This window comes from Gavialis gangeticus, unplaced genomic scaffold (genome assembly GCF_001723915.1).
Source record: "Gavialis gangeticus isolate Ggan-Ray unplaced genomic scaffold, GavGan_comp1, whole genome shotgun sequence".
In the NCBI taxonomy this organism is placed as follows: Eukaryota; Metazoa; Chordata; order Crocodylia; family Gavialidae; genus Gavialis; species Gavialis gangeticus.
The window spans coordinates 56608155-56617829 of NW_017728992.1; the positions used below are offsets into that span (position 1 = coordinate 56608155).

General features: G+C 43.6%; 1 long non-coding RNA gene across 2 annotated transcripts; it reads left to right on the forward strand.

Moving 5' to 3' along the window:
• Positions 1-227: 227 nt before the first annotated feature.
• On the forward strand, positions 228-9429 carry LOC109301574. Of its 2 annotated transcripts, XR_002098560.1 has the most exons (4): positions 228-350; positions 1965-2159; positions 8616-8719; positions 8806-9429. It is a non-coding gene; the product is annotated as an uncharacterized LOC109301574 (long non-coding RNA). The 2 variants fall into 2 exon arrangements; XR_002098561.1 differs by lacking the exon at positions 8616-8719.
• The last annotated feature ends 246 nt before the right edge of the window (positions 9430-9675 follow it).

Here is a 9675-nt window from a genome sequence, read left to right on the forward strand (position 1 = left end):
ATAACAGTAAAATGCAAAATAAGTAGTGAACTGCCATTTTGGCCTCAAAGAGAATGAAACTGCATCAACTTAGTCTATCTAAAAAGTTCTTCACAAATGTCCTTTGGTATTTCAGCATGGGCTTTTTCATGTCTTTCTGCAAGTGCCACAGTCCCTTCTGTCTCTATAGGAGCAGGACAGTAGAGCCCAGCAGAGCCACGTAGCTGTAGACAGGTGAACGGTCTCTCCTTGTTCGATGCCGCAAGGACCCCTCTGTAAAGAAGGGGATCTGCACTGAAATACAGCTGAAAAGAAGGGAGCAACTGCTGTCTGTCAAGGGACCCCTATTGACTCCACAAGGCCTTTGGGAAGTCAGTGATGGAGCCCACCATGCTCTGAATGCCACCTGATAAGTGGCTTTACCAAAATAAGTAGCAGTAGATCCCCTGGCAGTGGGCCTTTGACATGCCCCTTTGCATCCCAAAATACATGTGCCCTATACACATTTGATGCTGCCTTGCTTTTATTGTTGAAAATGATCTACATGAGAAGAATCATGAAAGCTGAGGTGAAAGGAGTAGTTATGTACAAGCACATCAGAGGCTCCATAAGTTCCTTTATTAAAATTCCCTGTAACTTCCCTGTACCCATTTTGAGTTGCTCACACATTGTGTGTTATGGAAGGCAACCTGGGAGAGCTAAGATCCAGTGTAAAGAGAGGTACAAAATGGCCTTGACTTGTGTTGATTCCCCAAGATCAGTACAGATCTTACAAATCTGCCATTTTTGTAGGACAAACCTCTTCCTTCTGCCACAGAGGAAGAAAATATGAGGGAAAAAAATCCAAGCCACATTCTGTGCTGACTTACATAGGTGCAAATCCACAGCAACTCCAATGAAGGCAGGGTAGTTACAGTGGTGTCACATCATTTCTGAGGGAAAACATTCAGGACCATGAAGCTTTCTGATGCTATGTAAAGGGTAAGGGCAAAGATTTAGGACATTATAATCCTGTTTTTCTATCTGTTTTCTGCCAACCCACATGTAATGAAACCCAGATAAATGATAATAATAAATCATTTTTATTATTTATATTATTAATTTTTGAATGGTATAATTCTTGTGGCTTCATTCATTTCCTCCTGAATAGATGTACTGCACTGCAATATAGCTGGGGAGAAAAAAAGCCTTTTCGTACACTAGAACCTTGGAGACATGGCACAGACATTTCTGCAAACATAACTCACCAATATATGACAATTAAGTTCAGAATAAGAGGCATTTCTCACATGATGCAAGGAAATTTTATTTTTCTTGCCACCATCTTGGGGCAAAGACTTATTTCCTGCAAGAGTAATACAATCCCAGAGGATCAACGTAAGTTTTACAAGTTTTGCTTGCTGTGCACTCTGTACCGCTGAAGTAACTGGGATGGATACTCTTGGGCTCCTGACAAATGAAACATGATCCAGGTCCATTTGTCAAATAACCACAGCAGCATTACCCTACCTGAAAATGTCAAGGTTGTATCGGGGCATCAGTCAGACTCTCAAAACTATTTATAGACTATATATTCCCAGAATGATTCATTTGGAAATTGCTTTCTTTGTCAAACTCTCCTTGGCTGTGTATAACAATAAAATCCAAGAATGTAGCTAAATCATAGGAATAAACAGCTGAAGACTAAATGGAAACAAAGGCTGAACTTCTGTGTATTTATTATACTTTTTATTTCTTTGGTCCAAAAGTTCACTCCCTTTACAAACAAAGATGCATACAAGGCCAGTGGTTTGAAGTTTTTACAATAAGCAGTAGGGAATAGGTCCCAAATGACTAAGAGGTGAAGCTGGCACATATCCTGTTCATTCCATGAGTTTATGGTTTCTTTGCTTGATTTTTTAACTTCTTTAATTTTGCTAACATTAGCTAAACATTTGCTAAAATTAGATAATTTTGCTAACATTATCAACAAATTCACCTTTCAGGTATGTACTTACTGCATTGTTAGCTCAGGTGAGGGGCATTTGGGACTGGACACCTGAGTTAGCCTGTCTTCAGTCTGAGCCACCACATCACAAAGCCAGACCTGAGTTACTGCATCCTCAGTGGTGCTGCACTCTTGCACGTATGTTGGTAGGACTTCTGGGAACACTTCCCATGTTGCTTTGTGCTACAGGAAGGTGAGCCACCTTATGACAGTTCTCCAGTGAATTATGACAGATGTCATGTCAGGCCAAGGTGCCATCCCAGCCTTGTCTGTCCTGTGGACAGAGGGGATATTGTAGGAAAGCACTGAAGGACTGTCAGCCCTCAAGTGATTTAACTTGCATGCACTCTGCCAAGTGCATGGGTTACTAGTGCAAGTAAGCAGAATCCACTAAACCCAAACACCTAGCTCTGCTAGCTAGCCCTTGGCTTAACTCAAGGTTTTTATGTGTGGAAGCAGGGATGGTTCAGAGTCACGTACAGTGGACGGTGGGTGCGTTAGCTGTAACTTGGGAACGATGATGTCTTTGTATTCTGTGTATTGCATCTTTATGTAAGATTTCTAAGAAATCTGCAGAGGGCAGCCATTTTGTACTCTTTGTGAAAGGGAGCTAGAGGTAGTGCTGTAGCAATGAGGTTTGGCACCCAGGGCAAAACCTGCAGTGGCAGCCCACCCTTGCCCCATGCAGAGATTGGGGGGAGGGGAGGCGCATGCTCCCCCCATGCTTGCCTAGGAGCCAAACAGCAGCCAGAGCTACCCTCCCCCAGCCCTCTCCTCCCCTCCCCTCCAAACAAGCCACTTGCAGCTCAGTCCTGTGCCCCACACCAGCAGGGTAGCACCTCTTGGCACCTGGGTCAGTCCCCCCAGTCCCCCCCGCTACAGAACTGGCTAGAGGCTCCTGTCATTCAAGAGTCTCAGAGACTGCTGTGGGGGGCTGCAACAAAGGAGCACAAGCTGGCTATTAAGCAAAGGGAAACCTCTGTGTATGGCTAAGGAGCCACATGACCGGAAGGGGTGGGACTTAGAAACATATAAGCCCTGGACTGGAGGCAAAACAGGCAGTCTGGCTTGCATGCTGCAGAGGAAGGAGCTCTTGGGGGAGAGGGGCTTCAGGAAACAGTTCATGAACACCTCAGCTACCCAAGGGAGTTAGACAGAGCAGCTAAAGGGGAAGCATGGCTTGTGGTGGGGTACTGACCCAGAGTGGGAGTGAAGTTTAGTTTGGGAAGCAGTTTGCTTATATTTGTGTTATGTTTTAAGTTTTACACCAGAGGACTGGGTTGCATCTACAGAGGCAACTGAGGGGCACCCAGCTTGAAGCCTGGCCTGGATCAGATATCCCCAGGGCAGCTGGGCAGGCTGAGAACAGCCTGGCTGGGTATCACAGGGCCTGAAAGGGCAAGATCAGAAGGCTGGAGTGGGGGACCCCAAAACCCAAGAGGGTGAAATCAGAGACTGGAACTCGAGGGGGTGAGACCAGAGGCTGAGGTCCAGGGTAATGGATCTTGGCTGAGGGGCACAGCTGGAGTAAGAGGGCCAAGGCCAGAAAGTCGAAGCCCAGACAAGTATTTGAGGCCTGAAGGGCCAAGTGCTGCATTAGGAGCCAGAGGGCTCCGAATCAATATTGAGTGACACCTGCAAAGCTTGGGTATGGCTACAGGGGAGGCTGGAGGCCATGATTATGGCCCCTAAGGTGATTTATAGCCTGAAGGCAACAAGACAGAGCACAAGATAGACACTGTGGGACCCTGGAGCAACCTCCCACAATATTATAAATTCCAACAAGGCATGGCAGGAAGGTTAGAAAAGGAAAGGTACTCTTGGTAGCTGGGGTGCGGCAGGAGTCACTTGACCATAGCCAGACTTGCTACAGCATTACTCTCATCTCCAACTGAGCCACACTGAAATTAAATATTTTATTAACCACCATAGGTATCATAGAAAAATTGGAAGTGACCTCGGGTCTGGACCACTTACTCTGAACCTATGCTCAGGGCAGGATCACCCCTGTCTGAACGATCTCAGCCAAGTATTTATCTAACCTGCTCTTAAAAACTTCCAAGGACAGAGATTCTACAACATCTCCAGATAACCTAAGGGCCCTGCTACACACTCAAGTTTAAGCTATAGAGTTGTTACACATTGTCAGGCACTAACTTTATAGCTGGCTGGGTGCATCTACACATTGCTGTACTGTGCTGTTGCTACGGCACCATGCTTTAGTACTTTCTTTTGGGAGTACTTTTGGAAGTACTAAAGTACGGTGCAGTATGGGCAATTACTGAGCTGTGTGCATGGCGCATGGTTAGATTTTGCAGCTACGTCACCATAGTGACACACTATAAACAGGGAGCGTGTCGCTACAGCAACATAGCTGGCAATCATGTGTAGACCTGCATGATTACTACGCTGCCATAGGGCAACATGTAGTTGTGCCCCTTGGCTCATTTTTATCATGTGATTATTACTTTGCATGTGAGGTTGGTTTAAATTTCTAGTATGATTAACCAGCTAATTTTATAATTACTTTGCATATGTGACCAGTCTCAATTTGTTCAGTAATTAACTAGTTAATTGCATAATATACGTCATATGTAGCAGAGGCCTAAGAGAACACATACAGAAAACATGTTCTCTAAAACAGACTTTCTTCTTGCTCCTTCTTGCTGCTTTGACTAGTCTAAATTAAAGTTAATAGCCTGAAAATATAAGGTTGCACTTAGTCTATGGAAAAGCCCACCTATGAGTGTGGGGCTGAATTTGTATATTTCTGAATTTGTACTTTTAATCAGGGCAACTTACAGGTAGTTGATAAAATATTATGCTGTAGCCTATATACCTTTTATATATTATTATTACAAAGTCTTTATATTGTAGAATGTGAAGTACAATTGGTTAAATTGCAAGCTTTATGGAAAATTTCCTGTAGAATTTGATCACTGTTACAACATTCTATAACATGATTTGAAAAAATAATTAAAAGGAGCAGATTTGCTGTTCAAGTCTGTATATGTTGCAGTGATTTCTACAGACCCCACTCTGGTTTAATCCCTATTAAAGTGTATAGGACTTTCTGTAATGAGATATAAAATATTAAATCCTTCTCAGGTTTTTTTTAAACTCCTGTTTTCAGAGATTCTACTGAATGCATTAGATTCAGTCAGCATTTTGTATATAAGGCTCTCAAGTGACATTTGCATATAAGAACAGTACTTATTACCTAAATAATCAGCTATTGCCTGTAAAAGGCAAAAACCCAAGGGCCTTCTTGAACTCAGTTACCACTTGGCAGGTAGGAGTCTTCCATTCACCTTTCAGATGTGTTCACTTGTAAATTATGGTCCCTTTATAAATATCTTGTGAGGCTTCTAGCTAAACCCCGCTGAAGTCCATGGAAAGATTTGGGTTAGATCCTTAATGATTTTGGATTGTAAGTAATTTCGCCTGCTTCACTCTGTTCTCAAAAAAAAAAAAAAAAGAGAGAGAGAAAGAAATATCAGTTCATCTTCAGTGTATTGTATGACAATGATACTGTCAGAGCCTATAACTCCAACACTCCACCTTTTTAATAAACCAGTCAGAACAATAGTGAAAAAAGCTGAACAATATATAACTTCTCTGAAAGCATGAAACAGGAATTGCAATTGTTTTACATGAAGATAAGAGTGATTCAAAGATAAGGCAAGTGGTGATTCAAACCTGTCTCATTGTCCCACTCAGATGTTACTGAGTCATGCATAGCTATAAAATGTCTTAGAGTTTAAGGACATTTTTCCCAGTACTACAATCTTCTTTGAGCTTGTTCTTCTTCCTTGAGCTTGTTCAATACAAGTTTGGAGCATACCTACAGGTTTCCCAAAATATATGCTGTACATGTGTTCATAAACGACACGCAACCCCAGCAGCTGGTGGGGCATGGCAGCGCTGGCAGCGGCGGGAGCACAGTGGTGGTAAGCAGGGAGCTCCTGCAGATGCCACCGGCACTGGTGATGCCAGGGAGTGGGGGGTGGCAAGTGCCAACCAGGGGTCAGTGACAACCAACACCAGCTGCCCTGAGCGGCGGTGACTGCGGGTGCTGCTGCTGGGCGGCTTCATGGCTCACAGCTCCTGGGGCGCTGTGCTGACAGGGCCAGATCAGGCCAGGCTGCAGGGGCTGGCACTGTGGAGGAGCCAGGTATGGGGCTGTCCTTGGGCCAGGAGTTTCACAACTGTGCTGTTATCATGCTGCCCCTCATGTATGGTGCTGCCAACGGGGTGGGGGGAAGGGCCCCTGCGTCCCTGGGCAAGCCTCCTGGACTCCGATAGTCCCGCCACCCAGCCCGGCTGGGGCACCACTCACTGCAGCCACTCCCCCTGCCTGTGCCCTGCTCCCTCCCTCACCGTGGGAGCCTCGATTTCCACCCCCCCAAGCCCCTTCCCCCTCACCCACAGACTTACCTGCTGAGGGGAGGGGTGTGCGCATACCCACAATGTACCACACAAAGCATCTGACTGCAGGCTTCCACCACACCAATTGCATAATAGTTAATTTATCTTGCATATAACCAATTTTTAGCATGAAAACGGTCATCGTATAAGAGCAAATTTGCACATGCAGAACCCGCATAAAGTGGGGGAAACCTGTATTTCCATTGGCTGAAGCCATTTTTGAGAAGATATATATTTAACCTTAAGCATATATGAGTTATTGCAAGACAGTTGTGAATTTGACTTCCCAAGTCACTAGCAGAAAATTTGTGTAGTCATTTACATGTTCATTTAAGCCTGAGGACTGACAAGAAGTTGCAGACAGTGACAATTTTTGCCTGATCTGGCCCCTGAAAGCACTTTACAGCATGACCAAACACAAGTGCATTGCTGCAGAATGCTTTAAAAGGGCCTGATCCTGCAAAAATCTGAACCCTCATGCAGATGATTCAGTAACTTGTCTCTGTGCCACCTCCCAGTCCCGGTACTGTTTTCAGAATGGGAGGAGGGAAAGGGAGAGGGGGGAGTTTGGTCTGGGGGGTTTTCAGCCAGTACTGGAAGGCGAGGTGCATGGATTGGAGCCCCTCCAAGGTGGGGGGACAGGACACCAATCCACCTGCTCCACCTCCAGCACTGACTGCAAAAGGCCCAGAATGAGCTCCCTCCACTCCCTTTCCCCACTCCCATCCTGAAAATAGCACCTGGACTGTAAAGGGGGAGGGGCATTGTTAGGAGGGAGCAGCTGCAGCTCCCAGCGGCTCTAAACAGCAGCTAGATTCTCCAACCCCCCAGGGGGTCTGGCAATCGTTGTAACTCATGGCACTTTCTGCATAGCTCCATGAGTTACAAGAGGGAGCTGCTCTTCTGTCTGCACACAGAGTGATGTTTCATCCATGGATCTCACAACACTTTACGAAGGTGAAACTGAGTGCAACTTTGCCAACTGGGGCTTCAGTTTTTGGGTGTTTGTCTTTAGCTGGGCACCAAAAAACTGAGGTACTCAAAATTACTGGATACTTCAAAATGTTGGGCCTAGATGATTTGCATAAGCTTATATAGGGGCCGGTTCAGGTGACACTTAAACAGCTGCCCAAAATGAACAGTCCCACTGAGTTGAAAACTACTCACAACTTACTCACCTGGAACAACAGTGAATTAATATTACAGAAACCCTGAATATTGAAAACCACCTTTGGCCCTACTTCCTAATCTAGACAGTTATGCCACAAGTTTATAAAGTGTCATACACATGTAAACTGCTCTAACAGTGTTTATTTGTATTAATAGGTCATACTACACTGCTTGCACTGTGGCGAAGAAGTTTCTTTAGGAAAAACATGGTGTGGAATTATAAGATTATTAGTCACTTTGAAGAATGCAAACAAATAATATTGATTTAAGAGTTCTGAAGCATTCCCTAGTAAATAGGATATTAAATATAATTAAATTGGGTGGAAATCTATTTTTGGGATACAGGGAAAGTTACATACCAGGTCAGATTAGGAGTCCCTCTAGTAAAGAATCCTAGTGACCAGGAGAAGATACATTAAGGGAAGGTGCAGGAACCCTTACAGCAGTTATGGGGCAAACGCATAATAATAAAGCACAGGTGCAAGATATGTTACATACAGGACACATCTACACATCACCGTACAGCAATATTGCTATGGCACCATGTGTTAGTACTTTTGGAAGTACTAAAGCATGGTGCAGTGTGGGCTGTTACAACACCGTGTGCATGGCGCACAGGTAAATTTCACTGTAACAACGCACCATACCCAGGGAGTATGCGGCTATGGTGATTTAGCGCATCGCTACCTTGCCATAGGGTGATGTGTAGATGCGCCCACAGCTACCTTGAGTAAGCCAGGCCTCTACAGTAGCAAGAACAAGTAACATTTCACAATGGGAGGAGCTGCTGCTGTTTACCTGACTTAGTGATTCGAAAAGATGAGACACCAATTCCATTTTTTACCCATTGCAGCATGTATGCAGGCTGCATAGGCTAGCTAAGTGGATGCTAATCCCAGGAGTGTCTGATTTCATGGAACAGATGAACCTAGAACATGATTCTCTCATTTCAGCTGTCTTCATCTATGAAGCTGCCTGACAGTGTTCTAATGCTGAAATTTTGACGTGGTTGTTTTTTAACATACTAGTATTTATGCTGCTTACTTTCTAGGTTTAGGAATTTACTCTTCACCGTGGTTTATGAGCTTTGTTAACTTGCCAAGCACACTGAAAAGCCTCTGTCTTCTCCAAGTATTGAAAAGGGAGTGAACCGAGGTAAATGCACTTATAGGAATCCTTTAGATTGTTTATATGATTTTTTAAAATATTATCATTTCAATTTTTTTTTATTTATTGCATAGGCACCCAGAGCACTAGACAGACACCTAATGCATTTTAGAGGTCTAAAAACAAACAAAAAAAGAATCTTTTTTCTTATCTTTTATGCAAAAAAATAAGGGAATGGAAAAACATTTCTTGTTACACCAGCCAGTTTAGTCAGGTCTACAGCAATAACCAGTATGTTACTTTATTAGTAGTATCCCAAAGCAAACACACATTTGAGTGTTTTCCTTTCAGATCTTTGTACACCTCTGCACAGCTGTGATTCCCAGAAGTTTTCAAACAGTGGTGTGTATTTGCTAAGCTGTCCAACTCTGCAAATGTATTATCTAACTCTGTCAAGCGATTTCCAACATAGTTTGTATGAAGGAGACTAATAAAAATATAATTGCTGGGGCTGGTCTAGATTCTGGACAAGTGGATGAAACTCTTCTGAAATCTGAAGTCATCAAGTCTAAATGTTGTCCGTATCATTTGCTATGTATTGTTTACTTATTATATTTACAACTGTACATTATTTTTTTATTACATTTCCTTCTGGGAGATGCCCTTGAAGTAAATCTATTTTCATCACGGATGAATTCTGCCCAACATAATACATCTGTTGCTGTTCCAAGCAACTGCTCCATTGAGATTCTCCTTTATCTCAAGTGGTTGAACTACTGCTTTTAGAATGGAGTAAAAGAATCCTTTGTTAAAGTCCAGGCGGAAACTAATTCCTTATGATTCAGTTAACAACTCATTGAGGTAGTGGCTTCTTTATTGGAAGGGGAGTACCGTCTCATGGGTAGAGCAGTGGACTGGACTCTGTTTTCAAATCAAATGATAACATACAGGAAACACTTAGGGCTCAGTCTTGCAAGATGGAGAGCATCTCTTGAAAAGTGTTG